This window comes from Motacilla alba, chromosome 2, assembly GCF_015832195.1.
Source record: "Motacilla alba alba isolate MOTALB_02 chromosome 2, Motacilla_alba_V1.0_pri, whole genome shotgun sequence".
Taxonomy (NCBI): Eukaryota; Metazoa; Chordata; class Aves; order Passeriformes; family Motacillidae; genus Motacilla; species Motacilla alba.
In genome coordinates this window covers 63,576,620-63,593,801 of record NC_052017.1, presented here as the reverse complement: position 1 = coordinate 63,593,801, position 17,182 = coordinate 63,576,620, and the positions used below count along the sequence as shown (strand labels likewise).

The 17,182-nt window shown below is 39.0% G+C and overlaps 1 protein-coding gene across 24 annotated transcripts in view; it reads left to right on the top strand.

Moving 5' to 3' along the window:
- The window catches only part of ATXN1 (ataxin 1), a 338,211-nt gene that overhangs the window by 126,521 nt on the left and 194,508 nt on the right, over positions 1-17,182 (top strand). The gene's annotated exons all lie outside the window — the stretch shown is intronic.

Below are 17,182 nucleotides of genomic sequence, written 5' to 3'. Positions count from 1 at the left end.
TATTCAGTTACTGGAAGATGTTACTATGAATGGAAAAGTTGGCAGACTTTGATTCTTGTTATAAAATGCCACGTGTAAAATTGACTAAATCCTTCCTTCACTTTTATGATAATTTTCAGGATTCCTGTTGCTTGTCACCTACTTGGCTTTTCCACTCTCTTGAGTTTCTTTTGTGCATTAAACTTTGTCCAGCATTAGACTAGTTCCCAGGATAATTAGTCACTAATGATGTATCTGTGTGTCTTTTGCTCTATTTTGAGGAATGCTTTCAGTTCTTCTGATTTTCCTCCCTGAAATGCTGTTGCCAGACAAGATGTAAAAGTGCACATGTATCAGTCTGCTGCTGTCCCTTCCCTCTCTCTCTCCTTCCCATATGGTTGTGGAAAATAACTTGAAAAGACCAAGTCCCAAGACTCAACAATCATACTGCCAATAAAAAGAACATAAATTTTTATTTTATTTCTTTAATCTGATTGTCATTAAGCCAGCCTGGTTTTTTGGACCTATTCTATGATTTTTAAGTGCTTGGGATTGGCAATGCTGCTAACGCTTTAAGAAAAAAAAAAGATAAAGGGTCATAATAAAATTGCCTGTGTCTTTAAATAAAAGAAAATGAAATATAGTGATTGCTTGCAGAAAACCAAAGGGTTCATTTTTTAAATTTACAATCTGAAAGCTTAATTACAATAGCATTCTTATTTATGTAGGGCTGATCAGAAAGTCTCCATTGCAGAATAACTTCTTAATGTATACAGCATGTCATAGAAAAGTATGCAGTGCATCATTTACATTTTATTGTGGCCGTGGGGAAGGGTGCTGTGTTTTAGAAGGAAGTTGCCTAGGCAAGTAGTTACATGCAAGGACAGGCCTGTTACAATTTCCAAATGAGCTTGAATGGTGGGGGTGAGTGGTAACCTCTGTAACTTCAGAGCAGTATGAGAGTAAAAAACCACACAAAGTGCCCATGTGCTGGCACACTTTGTCTTTCCATTTCGGAAGAAAACTGAATTGGTTGCAGCTATTAACTTGGGACATCAAATAGAAGAAAGTTTTTTGTTATGATGTTATCATAACACATGTTACACAAAGCATTTAATATTTTATTTTTTAAGATTAACTTGGGTTGTAGAAAAATATGTTTATTTGAAGAAATTGTTATTGCTGGAAAAACTTATATCTCATAATTAGAAGAAGTAGTTGTTTATAGGGCATTAGTCAAGTCCTGTGAATAATCAGACTGTGTTATCCATAATGTATTGCTAAGTCACCATGGATATTTTAGCATTTGGTATTTTCTGCAATTACATGGGAGACAATATATTCAATGTTAAACAAACATTTTAGATTAAAAATGTAACCTCGTTAAGTCTGATGCAGAGGCATGACAGGAGTATAGTACTAACATGCTGTTTTTCCTATACCAGCTCAGCTTGAAGTATAGTATTGTATTTGTGGATCTTAGATTAGGTTAGATTTGGTTTAACTTCTTATTGTTGGACATTTTAGTTACTGAGTTTGGGGTACCTCTGTTGACCTCATTAGTTCTCATTTTTTCTATGGAACAATCAAAATCAGGCCCACTGTATAACTAAATAAGTGAAATAAATGTTATTGGGATAGGCACTGCCTGCTTACAAACTTCTCTCTGTTACTGGAGGAAACAGGCAGGAGCTCACAGTAGTAACATGTGAAAGAAACATGACCTGGCACTGTGCAGGGAGCAGCCACAGATAGAGCATTTCATACTCACACTCCTCATCTTTCTGGCTTTTGCATTTGTTTTGGGGTGAAGGTGGCAACTGCCCTGCTCCATTTTAGGCAGACCTGGGTTATGACCCTGGAATCTGACAGCGGGATGGACCATGGGACACATTTCAAGGCATCCAAAATACATCTCAGAAGCCATACTTGAGGCTTAATGTCCCTGCATGTGCATTCATGGCTTCACTCGCATGAGGAATTGTGTGGCTTCAGTGGGTAACATCTTTGTTGTGTGTCAGCTGTCCAGGTGTGTTTACCCTTCTAATTCAAGCAGCATTTTCTGCAGAGCCAGCTAAGCATCTTGCCTGGATAAGGACATGGGTATTAGTAAAAGTAAAGCAAAAATAAATAAATAGATAGAGCTTTCCTTTTTTTCTTTTTTATTTTTAGTTAATTTTAGCCTGTTCTCCAAAACACAGAGTTATTGTTATTTGTTCAGAGCATGCACTGCCTCCTTCCACGTAGGCAAATGACTCAATGCTTTCTTTTATACAGTTGTCTTGAGAGGATTTTGCATGAGATACTGGATGTTTTAACAATTAAAGAGTTCTTTTTAATATTTTCTGTTGTCATGTCATTTGATATTTATTAATCATAGTATTGGGAAGAATTTACAGCTGCAGCCCATTTGTAAGAATTTTTTTGGCTGAATTTTCAGTAAGTATGTCTGTATGCTACCTAATATAGCTTATTTTTTACATAAGACAATTTCTGTTTTATGCAGACTTCTGGCTACCTCTCTCTGTAAACAGGCAACAGTCTGCCCTTTTAAAATAGTGAACATAAAAAGAACTAATCTGTCTCTTATATTACTGTGTGCACTGGTAGCTTTTTGGTTTTCATATCAGGGTTCTTTTGTCATAGCTGGCTTTATTTCCTCCCTCATGCTGTTTATGAAGGTCTACAGTATCTGTAGGGCTAAAAGAAGGTAGGCAATGGAGATTTCTAATGCGTTAACAGCACAAGTGAAATGGAGCTGTGAACTAGGTATAACTGGATAGCAATTAGGAATAATTAAAATTTTTTAAATTGTTTCTATGTGTGCAACTAAAAGGTAAATTAAATTATGTGAATGTTGATGAATGTCTTAAAAGTTAGGCTTTTTGGTCCCCTTACCTCAGCCATAACCCTTCATGGTTTTCCTCTGTTGTTCCTACTGTAGATACTGAAGGCCTGCTGTCTGACTGATAGAAAGTTTCATAACATGGTCTGAAGTGTAAACGGCATGGGGTGTAGTGATATGCCTACATAAAAACACAAGGCTGACATCCATAATGTGATATAAGACACTATCCGAGGTTTGATTCACCTTCCAACTTGGTGTTTTTAAAGGTGTATTTGCAAATGGAATGAGATTTGCTGTCTCACACTCTGCAACTTCTTAGCATTCCTTTAAAAGTGTGGGCTTTTGGATGGTAGTGTGAGTAGACAGAGAACCTCCATGTGCTGGGGGCCAAGAAGTGGTGAGGTGTCTGGATGTGATGTGCAGTTGTGTGGAAGCCTGAGCATCTGTGTGTGCCCTCCTGCTGCCCTCTCCCTTGGCTGTGTGTGTTGGGCAGGGGTGTGCTGGTGGGGTTTGCCCTGCCTTGAAACCAGGGCTGTGCTTTTGAAAGAAAGCTAGCCCTCGTTACTAGGGGTATAATTTTGGTCTGAAATTAGCCCAGGTGGCAGCATCTGGAGTTAAATGTGTTGGCTGAGGAGTTTCTCATGTTGAGACACTCTGATAGAGGCAAACCCTAAATTTGATAATTGCCTCTTTATTTTCTCATCAGTTACTTATTTTGGAACTAGCTGTAAGCCTGACTTCAGGATTTATTGAGTCACTCCTTGTTCTATAAAAAGTACAAATGCCAAAGTGTTCCTCACTAGTATTGGAGTGTGGTTGTGACCGTTACCATGTTTTGCTTGTCAGGTACCCACGTGTGAAGGCCTTTGTAGTTTTGTACAGCTAACATTTCTGTGAGGCCAGCTGCTTGAAAGAAAGTCAGGCTTTAATGGAGAAGGATAATTACAAAAAGCAGGCTTAATCCTCCTTTACTGTGCTCAGAAATTTTGTGCTACTGAATATTTTCTCATTAGTGTGGTTCCTTTTCAGTGGCATGTGTAGCAGCTGACTAGAAAGTGATAGTTTCAAATGTATATAATAATAAATGCATATCTCCTCTTCTGTAGCCCCTGAACACATTTTCTGCTTAGTACTGTGCTGTATTCATAGCTTTCCCAAAGTAGTCTGACAGCAAGTAGATCCAGAATGGTTTGAAAATTCAATATATTCAAGGGAAAAAAAATCCTAGTAGGTTATTATGATAGAAGAAGTTGTAACTTTATTCTCCATGTACAACTAGCAGTTAAAAACCCATCACGCTAATCATATGTACTGAATTTTTATTTACAGATTAGGAGGCTCTACTTTGACATATGACTAGCAGGGAAGCCCCTCCCTTTAACAGTTGTATGTCATCTGCTTCAGAGAACTAATTACTTGGCAATTCCCATTTGATAATTCCCTCTTTATTTTCTGATGAGTTACTTAACAGTGATGAGCTTGTTGAGCAGAATGCCGTGCTTAATCTGTGCTTCAGAAACTACAGTGTGGGCCTGGGGATATCATTGTTTCTGAAATGCTGTTTAGCCTTGCCATAGGAGCATTGAAACCACCCTAAGATACGTGAACAGTTCACAGTTAACGATAAGTTGAACGTGAGTGATGCACAGCATCTGCCAAAAAATACAGGAAGGGTTTACATTGCTGTTGCACTGCAAGCAGAATGTTTAAATAGGTAATTTCTCAAAAAAACCCCAAACACCAAACCTGACATAATTTAGATGCTCAAAAGCAGAAGCTTATGTCAGAGATATACCTTCTATGTATCATTGATCTTCTCCACTGAAATAATCAATTTAATGAATTTTTTTAAAAAAACCACTGCTTATTGCAAACCTATCTGACAGTTTAGCCGACTCCTGGTGGTTATTGTGAGATACTTCAGTAAGTTTTTATTGTGTTTTCTCTGCCGTTACCTGTCTTATTCATTCTTCTCCACTTCCTTTTCACATTCTTTTACTCCAGTGGCCACAGCAACCCTTGCTCCTGGCTGGGGAATGCATTAGAAGTCTCACTGCTAATTACAGCATCACAGTGTTTCTAGAGGGTACCTAAGTTCAGTGGTGCTTAGCTATAGCACCAGGCAAGGGGATTTATGGGGTGAAATGACATCAGCCTGCTCATGACAGTCATGGTAAGGTCAAAGTGAATCTCTCTTGCAGATCAGGAGTCAGATGGCTCCTGTTCAGTCTCAGTGTCTCTGAAATTCAACCATACTATTGAATTTGAATAAATTTTTTTTACTCGTTTCAGTGAAGAAAGGTTTGTGGATCATCTGCAGTCTCTTTGACTAGATGGTGGCATTATTCTACTTATACTGATACCTGAAGATTTCCATTGAGGCTGAGCCAGTGCTATAAACTGAGAATTGGGCTATTTTTCCTTTACTAAATAAAAATACAGTATTTTCTGTATTCACTCACATGACATTGCATCATCAGGCTTGCTGATTTATTAGATATTCACAATGATATCTCTTGCCCAGTACTGGAAGCTGTGTAACAGGATTGTTTTATCAATGAGAAAAAATTCATTTGTACATAGTTACATATGTTTTTGTAAAATTAATCAGAAGAACAGTAGTTTTATGAAACATATAATTCAGAACAGATTAATCTACTTTAATTGTGTTCATGAAGTACACCAGCTATAAAATCTTTTGAAAGGAATATTAATCAAGTTGATCAAAGATGGCTTGAAGTACAGAATTCAAATATGAACACAATTACAGCAAATATACAGACAGATAGAAAGTAGCTTGGGAGATTATTTAAAAAAAATTAATACAAAAATAAGTCACATTTTCCTTTTTGGATTTTTCTAAAGAATATATCATGTTTTAGAAGCAAAGATAGAAGAAGAAAAAACAAATACCATTTGAGATTTTATAAAATGCAGTGAATAAGCATTTAAAATAGAATAATAACACAAGGAACCAACACCTCACAGAAGGTCATTGAACCATTTTTCAGTTTTTTAAAATCTATTTTTCATTCAATTTAATATTTTAACGACCAAGGTGTCTCAGGTAGTGCTATATAGGCGTTGCTGAAAATAGAAATCCTCTGCAACAATCAGAAAAGAAATATGACTTTCTTAGAATGCCTCACCTGTGATATGAAAGGTTTGCTTACACTGACAGGACTTGTGCCTTAACAAATCCTTCTACAGACCATTACAGTTTTTGTGGATGAACCTGCATCCTGAGCTGTGGTATCATATTTATTTTCCAGAGGCAGCCAAAAAGTTATTAGATGTTGGTTTACAGAGATTTTCATCTGCCTGCTTCAGAGATGTCTAAGATGGAACTTTAAAGTGTTTGGCCCCAGACACATGGATACATGCCAATACTATTTCTATCAATAGTTAGGCAAGTAAAACATTAACATATGAATATTGTGACCATGATCTTCAGTTAACACAAGATTTTAATTACATGCTAATGCATTAAAATTTGGCCTCAAGTTGAAAACAAAGAAAACCCAACTCACTAACGTACAGTGGAGGTTTCCCTGTTGACCACTTCTGTTCTCTCCTTGGCACCAAACAAAATGGTAGGTTCCCTCTGCTTTATTACAAGGAGAACCTGATACATCCTAGATACTGTGTTTCTTTCCTCTGGATTCTCTTTTCCTTTCCCCACCACAACCCTGTTTAACATCACTCTTCTGTAAGTAACACTTGCTGATGTACTAGCCAAGGATGACCTGGTTGGTCTGGTCATACGATTTGTGTTTGCATGTCGTTGTTTGCAGAACTGAGAAGCTGCTGCTTCTCTCTGTTTAGGACTTGTCTGCTTCCTCTTTGAATCAGGGTTGAGTTTCACGTTTCCTTCTTGCTACTCTTGCAAAGCTTTCTTGGATCTCTGTTGTGATCTGGCCTGATATTTTTGTTGTTAGTGACAGTCTAGGAAATCACATGTGACTTTCTTTGTGAACTTGACAGTTGATTAATTAAACTGTGGGGAGGTAAGTGACATATGTCACATATGAGTATGTGTAACATATGTGCCCTGTTTTACAGGGAAAGAGAATGATGATGATGGAGCTTACAGTTCAATAATCTATAGTTTAAAATTATACTATATGGTTTTTGGATAGCTCACAAATGCGTTAGAAAAGTGTCATAAAACAGATGTGATACTGCAATACTGGAAGAACTGAAGGAGTAAAAGTTTGCATTTTGCTCCGTATTTGCACAAGATGACAGAGTAACTCATTCTTGTTGTGTGGTCTTCAGGTGTGAGAGTGATACAACCAGCATGGATGTGTCCTGCCATTTGTTTGTCACCACTGGTTAATTTTGATTGCACCTCAGTGGCAGATTCAGAGGGAATACGATGTGTAGTGACTGAGCAAATTAAAGTAATTCCTCGGTGAAAGTATGACATTTGTTACATGAGGTTACTACCCAGATGTTATCTGTTAGTATACAGTGAGAAAGACCCCTAAGGAAAATTGAGGTGGGTAGAAGGTAAGCATCTGAAATACATTAAACATCAGCAATCGCATACAACCCTGTTACCTAAGGAGTCAAACTTGGTGAATGTCATGTTGGCTGTATGGAATGGGAGAAATGCAAACTAAGACACACTTCTGCTATGTGTGCAGCTCTGCTATGAAGTGCGTTCATCTGAGCTGTCAGCTGGCTGGCTGCAGTGTTTGGTGATGTTTATACAGCTCAGCCAGGGTGTCTTTATGGAACCAGCGGTGCTATGCAACCTAAGCTGCAGCAACCAGTGGTTTTATGCTGCTCTTATTTAATATGAAGGGTGCGTGTTGTGCAACACACCGAGGTGCTCAGCCAAAGGCTGTGGTGAAATAAGGGGTCAGGTTCCCACCTCTGTTACTTACTTGGGTGGTTTCAATGGAGCCATGTGGGTCTAAATGTGGTGTGATAGAGTCTGGGGCCTTTGGCGTGTGTCTGAGCCTCTGGGCTCAGAGCTGACGCAGACAGGTCAGCACTGCTGATCAGACACTGTTTGTTTGGTGGGAGTAGAGCAGTCACTTGGCTTTTCCTTCAAGTGGAGAAGGACTGAAAGTTGTTGTTCAGTCAAATGTCATCAGTCTTCTTTTCTTCCTGTGCTTCAGGTGGATGTGTTGGTTAATAAGACTGATCTTTCTTTATGTAGCCCAAACAGTGTTTTGCCTTTTTATCCTTCTGTCCTGTTTTAACCATTTCCAGACTTCTTTCTCTTGTTGCTGGCCAATTAGTTTTTCTCTTCACTGCCTTCTCTACCAAGATTCTCCTGTGCTCAGCAGTTCTTACTGCTGCACATCTGACCTACTTGTACACATCTCCCTCACTGGGTTTGTTACCGGCACAATACTTAGATTTTGTGTAGACCCTTTCTTCCCTTTGAATTCTGTGTATGTTTCTATGTGTCTAAAATACCCTTCTGCTTAGAGTGGTTCAATACCTCAGTAGTTTTCTGCAGAAATGCAAATTTGAATGTTGTTTCATCCACCTCTCTTCCTTCCTAGTTTAGTCATAGCTGGATTCTGAGCTTTGCAACCCCAATGATCTGCCTGGACAAGCCTTTCACTCCATGCAGCCTTCTGCTTCTCCTCATGGGAAAAGACCCTTATTTCTTCTCTGAAGCTTCTCTATGGGTCTCTGTTTCCCTGGCTGAACACTGGATTTTCAGTCTGTGTGCCCCTGCCAGTCTTCCCTGGTTTCCAGCTGCAGTGTCTCTTCAGCAGACATCTTGCTTTTTAGGCTTGTCAGGTGATCTCTAACAAGTCAGTAGCATATATTTGTTTGTAAAATGTTACGTGCTGGCATTGTTAAAAAAACACAAACAATGAAAAACCACAAAACCAAAAACTCGTTCAGTTATTTTCTCTGAGCATAAGCCTGGGTCATTTGCTCACAAAATAATGGAGAACCTATTACTTTATTATCATATCATGTGATCTTCTAATCAAAGGATTCTTTTACTGTATTAATATCAATAATTCAATTTGTTAATGTAAATTTTAAAAAATGTAGTACCATTTTCATGTGTCATGCTGATGGGTCAAAAGTAGTAGCTTGAGCACTTTTCTTTGGGCTTCTTTATCATCACTTCTCATACCATGACTCTGCTCCAGTGATAAAGTTCTATAGTAACAGGTTGTGAAATGTAAGTTAAATCAAAAAAGAATTTTTGAAAAGCACTTAATTCAGAAAAAGAAAATAAAAGTGGCATAGTATGCATTTTGAGTGAGGTTCTTCAGAGAGAGAAAAATTCCTGGACTGCTATGGAGAAGTACCAGAATGAAGCACCCACCAAATGAGTGAAGTTCACTTAAGGTGTGAAGTGGAAATATGTAAGAGGGTTTTTTTTTAATTTTCTTTTTTTTTTTTTTTTTGTGTATCAGCATGCTTTTGCCATGAACTGACTATTGGAATGATACGTGGTTATAGTAGATTTTAAAAAACCCAAACAATATAATAATTATTTTGGTTAATAATTCTGCAGTTGGTATGTTTTCTCAAAAAGGAGGCTTTTGACTAAACAGAAAACTATCAAAAATAACTTCTTTCTGGAAATTGATAACCCCTCTTATTAAAAGTAACAACAAAAAGATGCAGACTAAGGGATATTAGAGGAAAATACACATTTTCCAAATTGATTTAGTCAGTGAATTTAACAATAGCTTGAGTATAGTTAGTTTCACTTTTCCTGTATGTAGGCAGTTTCTTGAGGTGAGAAAAACATCTGAAAAAACCCCCAACCTCATGGTTATAAGACTATAAAAACTGGTGCAGGGAGCTTGGAGGTTTGAGCTACTGCTTTTAAAGTCCTCTTTTAAAAACAACGCTAGACTCCATATTGATGGAGTGCTTTTAAAGGCAGTGCCCTTTTAATCAGCAAACAGGTCCTCTGTGCATCAAATAATTAAAAATAGAGCAAAGTTTCTGAACAAGGCGTCTGGCAGAAGCGTCTGTACTTCCATCTGTGCATGATTAGCAGAATGTTTCATGATATTTAAATAGCACAAGCTTTGCTCTCTTTTTTATTATTTGTTGTACTGAAGACCTGTTTGCTTGTTAAGTGGTCTTTTTTGAATAGTTACTGGCAAGGAATCAGGAAAGTGTATGAAGACATCTTGTACACACTGCAAATGCCAAATTGTCCCTTTTTTCAGAGACACTGCCCTTACTATTTTTTTTTTTTTTTTTTTTGATTGGAGTTTTACCACATCCCTCACTTGATGTTTAGATTTTCTTAAGGACCAGTTAATTTCAGAGGGAGTTGAGCAGGTATTTCTGGTGGCTGCCCGGGGACTGCAGCCTGACTGCTCGCGGGTATTCCTCTCCCTCGGAGGCGCGTTGCCGTGCGAGTACGCACCAGGGTGCACTTGCAGAGTACGTGTGTCGGCTCAGCTCTGCAGCTCCTGCCGGCACTGCTGGGAGCCCTGCCTCTAATCTGCTGTGCAGGCTGCTCTGGAGCCTTACCCTTTCATGGGGACGTAATCAGCCAGGCAACAGCTTTCCAAGTGCTTTTGAGGCCTTAAGCTGGGACTCCTCTTTGCTGGCAGTCATTCAGCATCGGATTGTGTGCTCGTCGTCTCTGGCTAGCAACACGGTGCTTTGCAGTTGTAGCCACTGATTTCCCTCCATACTAGTAAAGAGATTTTGTGTGTGTGTTTTACAAAGGCCTGTACAAGAAGGTATGGAATGAAAAGAAGCTGCTGTCTGGATGCTGAGTGCATTGCTGTACCTGGCTGAGGGCAGTTCTGTTATGTGCAATGCCCTGTTGTCGGGAGCCGACAGATTGGCAGGGAGCGGAGACGCTCGGATAGGCTCAGAGGTCCTTTATGGAGAGCCAGTATTCAGTCTTAGGACAATCTGTGGTCTTGGATGGGCACGGAAAATAAGAGCTTTTGTGGTGTGTGTAAGTGGTGTTTACTCTGTAGCTGGGCTTTTCATTGCTGGGTTTTTCTTCATGTGTTTGAAGAAAGCTGTGGTGTGTGATGTGTGAGTACTGACCTGGGTCATCTCTTAACTTCAGCTAAAAACTTCAAAAGAAATTGTGGTTACTACTGAGAGCAAAGCTGCTAACCTGTCAACATAAATGTATAAACTCTGCGTGTTTGCATGTTAGAAAAAACCACTGAAACACCTTGGCTGTGAAGAAAGAGCGTGCTATAAGCCTCTACACAGAGTTCACCCCACCTCACCTGGTTAGTGCTGTGTTACTGGTGTCCATCATGCTGTTTCTGGCCCAGGTTCTGCAGAGCAGAGTGCTCTGCAGTCTCACAGCAAGTTCTTCTCGGCAGGTTTATATCTTATATGGTGAAGTTGTTGAGTTTCAGGGGGGCAGTGATAGGACCACTTTGCAAATACCTGTCAATTGCCATCATTTAGCTTCGGGTCCAGGGAAGGCTTGAAGATGAATGGGTATACACAGAAGTACTGGAAGGGCAAGTGAAGGAACAAACATGTTTCACTGTAAAAACTGAGGGTAACATGTATGCCCATTCCTTCAACTAAACCTCTCAACTAATGCATGAAGCATTTGCACTCACATTTTACCCACATTGCTCTTAAAAATCCGTTCCCTTAAGAATTGATTTCTTCAGAAATAAGAATTAATTCTAGAGCTGATTCTTGATCAGTGCAGTTTGGTGGGCCAAAAATTAGCTTCTTTCCAGGAGCAGGAAGGAGAGAAAAGACTCTGGTTCATTTTAGAAAGATTCATGAATTTGTGTTGGTAGGTTGGTTAAACTAAGCCAAGTTTTGTGTTTTGCTCCTAGTATTTGTTCTCAAAATATGCCATAATGCTTTTTTGGAACAGCTTCAGAATATCTTGTGAATGTGAATTAATTAACATTAGTACGAGTTTCATATTGTCCAGCAGAACTTGTGTCTTCTGTCATGCCCAAGGTGCTCCAAGCACTTTAAAATAATGAGTTCAGTTATAATAGTGCTGAGGCTCTGTAGACAAACAGCCATTCTTCTGAGTGCAAGGAGATCAAATTCAAGGATGGCTTTTTTGATAGGAGTGGGAAGAATATTGCTTGTGATACCCCTGGTATATTTTCAAGAGCATTTGTGACAGGCTCCTTGTTTTGGTAGACTAGATTTTGCTGTTTATTACTAAATTTATAATTCTCAATGCACTGTAAACAAAGTGAAGAAGAATTGCAGGACACATATTCAGAAGCTGTTGTTCACACCTAATTGTTGTATTTCTAGCCCTGATTATTTGACATCATGACATACTACATGAAAAATCTGGTAACCCTTGATTTCCTGAAACAAAACCGAAGCTTCCTTTTATAGCCCTGTAAAAGTACATTGTATCTAAGCAGGTAAACTGGAATTCAGCTCAGGATGGTAGAATGCTGTTGATTTGTGTGAAAAACTATGGTTCTGTTAGTTGTCTGCAGGTTTCCGGAGGAGAGGGAGGGCCTTGTATCACTCAAAACCAATTCATTTCAGCTGGCTGGAGAGAAGTATGGACAGCATCCAACATACAGCCATCTCCAAGTACAAAGATTATAATGGAAACGTTGATGACCAGTCAGTATTGATAAATTAGGAAGTATTTATATAACTCAGTGTTGTTGACTACTGTAGAAATGTTGTCTTGGGCCCCGTTCCCACTGGCGTTCCTCCTGTTGACTTTTGGAGTGTTAGGATCAGACCCCTTTGGCTCAAATTTGGAGTGAATTAAGACTGAAAGAAGCATGCATGTTCTGCAATCACCCTCCACTTCTGGAGGGGAGAATGGAGGAAATAACTGACTTGTGCAATGGTACCAAAGTTCTTTATGGCATCATCGAGCAGTACACTGAAAATAAAGCTTTCCTTAAGCTATTTGAGATATTTCATTTTGATCTATAGCCTAAAGTGTTCCTTGTTAATAGAAGGCTCAATGTGGTTTTTATGCTTTCCTCGTGAAGCTGTTCTTTGACAAGGAGAAAAATGTATCTAATTAGCATGCACCTTTCTGTATGTGGATTATTATGCATTCATTATTTTAAGTTGGTGCTATTATATGAAAGTTTCTCCAGAACTTTGGCAACTTGGTAGAAAGGAGTGACAGTTCAGTGCATTCTCAGCTGTGTAGCTCTAAAATATATTGCTTTTGAAGACACCTACGTGTTACAGTAAAAATACCCCTTATAGCCAAAGATGCGTGACCACAGTCTAGGTAATCACAAAAGAAAGAGATTCAACTGAGTACTGAAACAGGAAAAAAAAAAGTAAGTTTTTTTTTAAGAGCAGTAGAAATGATGAAAGACAGAATTAATATTATGTGAATATTAAAAAAAAGGCCCCCAAACCCCACAAAGCTCAAGAGTTCATTATGTAAAAGTCACTATCAGTTAGGGAATATATATCTGAAATTCTAAGTACTATACATTTTATTGACATTCAGGGCTCAGTTGTACTCCAGAAAAAGAACAAATGTGTAGCTTTGCTAGAAACAACAAAAGACAATTTGGGGAAATGCAGAAGTACTGCTAGAAAAGCTGAATGCTACATTTCTAAGTAAAATGCCATGTGACTAATTAAAGTGCTCTTCTGTCCCAGATAGGGCTGCTGAAGTTTTAAGCAGATAGCAAAAATTTACTATTTCATAGGTAATAGTTGTTCTGAATGCTTTAAATAATACAGGAAATGTAGTGTGACAAACTTGACATTTGAATATTAATATTGATACTGAAACAGTTCACCACAAAGAATGCCAGGGCTGCAGGAGGAAGGATAGCATTTTGATCAGATAAAGACAGAAAAGTTATAAAGGCCTTCATATACTTTGAAAAAAAGGCCTTGTGAAAACTGTGACAAAATTACCTTTCAGGATTAGACATTTTATATCCTGTTTTGGTAATATCTCTGCAGGGAAAGTTGGAAGCAAAGAGATGTCTTTGCCATTTCTATCTACCCCCTTCCTCCCCCACTTGCAGTTTGATGAAGACTATTTGAAATAAGGTGAAGAGTACACGGCTATGAAGTGTTTTGGATTCACTTGTACAAATACATGAGTGGATGTGGGCTCAAGAAAAGACACATGGGCATGTATACTCTTTGGTGACCAGTCTCAAACTTGCTTGAGATGCTTGAGATGTAAGTTATCCACCGTAAAGTTGAGATTTGGCAACAGGTTACTTTAATAAAGAGAGGCCTTTCTTTTCTAAACATAAAATAGTGCTGACAGTCCCTTTTTTCTAAACAGGCAGGCTTGCTCTCCTACATCTGTGTGCGTACGAGTGCGTGCACAATCTCTTACTATAAATTTGTTATGGCTTGCTCGATTTTTGTAGCTGTGTGTGGTGAGACCAGGAGAACACAGCCTTTCATGGATGAGTAAGTTTCGGCCTACCTACGTGATGGAGCCCAAGGACTTTGTCCTCTTTCTGGTCACAACATCCCTCAAAGAGGATACAAAATAAAGATGTAGGCTGGTGAACAGTTGATGATACTTTGCAAGCAGAAGAGGCCAGCCCAAGCCGAGCCCACAGAAGGAGCAGGAATGTTTCTGTTCTGTCGCTCTCTGCAGTGCTGGTGTGGATGTGCCCCACTGTTGATAAATCTCTCAGTGGCTTTTGGCAGTTGTTGTTATATAGATGATTTGGTAAGTCACTTAGCTGTTTGTAGTACTGATACTTTGCTTTCCAAAATTCCTTATCAGTGGAGTATGTAGAGTAGCTTTTTGGCTTTGTATGGGTAGTATAGGTTGCACCGGTTTGATTTTAGTTGTTTAGCTATATGCAAACTAGTTAAAGGCGTTTTATTTTTTGGGACAGGAAGGAAAAGTTTGTCAGCCTCCCTTCTGAAAGTGTTTTGGTAGCTGTGACTACTTTTTCCCTTAAAAAATATATCTTGTGCTTTCAGACTCTCTCATTTTCAGATGTGATTAATGGTAATTTTTATCTTTAGAATGCAAATGGAATTTTTTAGCATACCTTTGCACTGTACAACGCTTCTTTCTGCACAAACTGCTTACCAGACAAATTAAAAAGACAGGTATGTATTTAAAACCCAACTAACCCAAAGCAAAGTACACTTTATCTTCTGAAATATTTATATACTTGTAGTTGTAGGTGCTGCAACATATTTATGTGGAAGTGGCATCATTCTGCTTTGCCAAGTGTAAGCAGCTCCCTTTAGCTGTGTGCTGCCACAGTAGGCAGGAGGAAATGTTGGCATTTCACTGGAATGATGGCAAAGCCTTGTGTCTCAGTGTGAGTAACCTACATGGGAACAACCCCTCTGAGGTACCTTCTGCAGGGGGCTGTTGCCTGTTGGGGAATCACAGATCCCTGGCAGTTGTTAGTATTCCTGTGAAAAGGGTGTAACAACAGCACTTGTATTAAGAAATGCAAATCCCCTGCTGCCATGTACCAAGCAGGCAGACTCCTGACCCCTTGGTGATGCCAATGGCATTTTAGCCTGCCCTGTGAGCTGTTAAACTCGTTAGGCACAATCTCATTTTCACAAAGGAGACCTGGACTAAGATAGTAATGCACTGGAGATCTTACTCTCCAGGGTTGTGCAGTTTGTAAGGTGATTCACAGCATGTACAGAGGGAATGAAAAATGTTATCTTGGAAGCATTCCAGTGTGTTATTTTGAAGTCATTTTGCTCAGGCACAAATGCTGGTGATTGTATGGGAGGCTCTAGAGCTATAGAGTGGAAGGTGAACCTCCTATACCTTAGGTTAGGCTGTAACTAGTAAATGACATTTTTTTTCCGTGGCCAGCTATTGACCTGACTATTCAGACCTCTGTTCTAAATAGAAACCAAGAAAATAAAATACTTCTGAGACTTTGGCTTGTTACAATATGGATTGCTGCTGCAGATGATTATATAGATCTATTTTATTGCCTGTTCCCCTTGCCAAAATTTAGGAAGGTGTCTTAATTTTGAACTGCCCAGAAATGGGAATAATCATAGTGAAACAAATTACTTTTTTTACATCCTGTATTTCCTCTATTTCTTCAACTGTTTCTCAGAGTATAAACTACTTCTACTCCCAGTAGAATGTACAATAATAGGTTAAACTAACTTTAAAAAAATTTAGTATAGTTGCTCAAAGGAACATAGAAGTAAATCGTTAAGATAACATTTATCTTCTGATTTAGTGTCTGAACCTGCTTCCTTGATGTTAGTGTAAATTAATGAAATTAGGATCATGCCTTTAAAGAAATAGGAACAATAAATAAAACTCTCCACCCCAACAGTTGTATATTTGAGCTGACCAACATAAAAATGTGACTGAAAAATTGTGACATAAGCCTAAATGTCAGCTTAGGCAATTGTTATGGTGAATGGAATAATCTTCCATGGAGCTGTGAGTGACCATTGTGTTATTGTGCATCGGGACCCTATTAATCCATAGATTATTGACAAAGCATATGGTAACTGCTCCAAAACATGCCATATATAACATGCTGTTGTGTAAATTGCATTCTAATGAGTAACTGGGGATATTGATAGTCTTAAAAAAAACGATTGTGCACTGTGGTATTTGCTAGCAATATGGTATATGGCCAGGATGCACAGTAGATATTCAAATTCAGTATGCTGCAGAATTTGTGAATTTGCATGTTAAAATACTTGTCATTTCTGGAAATACCCTGAGGTGTAACTGTCCACAACCTTCCTCTTCTAAATTATTATTAAATATTTGTTTTCAAAGCTGAATCTTTAGCCACTTGGAGTATGAATTTCATAGCTAGTGATTTTAAAATATCATAGTCAGGACTGTGACCCAGAATTTTTTTTTTACCATTTTTGCTATCTTTTTGATTAATATGTGTGAAGTACCAAAGCCTATGTACCTCAATGCTGTGCCCCCTCGAGTGCAGTTCATTACCCTGCCTTTTGGAAAAATTGAGGAAGAGCTAGGAAGAGACATGGGCAGGACCAGAGAGCCTCAGGTTCTTCAATCCAGAGGTAATTTCTCCTGGCATCACTTGGCTGAGGAGAGATAAATTGCACATGCTTCTGGTCAGAACTATGTAGTAACATGTGAACCCTTGGGAGTAGGGTGATCAAACCTGGGAGATGTCCTTCCTGGGGGGAAATTTTGGAGTGGATCATGGGAGTGCTGGGGCTCTTTCATCTCAAACTGTGAAAGCTAGGGCCTCACCTTCCTGTGTGCTGTTCAGAGATGGGGAGCTGCCTGCGTGCAGGTGACCAGATTTTAATTTTTCAGCCTGCCCCTGCAGCAGCTGCTCCTCATAGGTTTTTTCCTGCTGCTCTGTGCTGCTGCAGGGTCAGGATTACCTGGAGAGCATATGCTTGTGGGTGCTCCATGGCAGTGCTGCAGTTGAGGTATGGGGTCAAAAGAGGAATGATGAATGTGGGGGC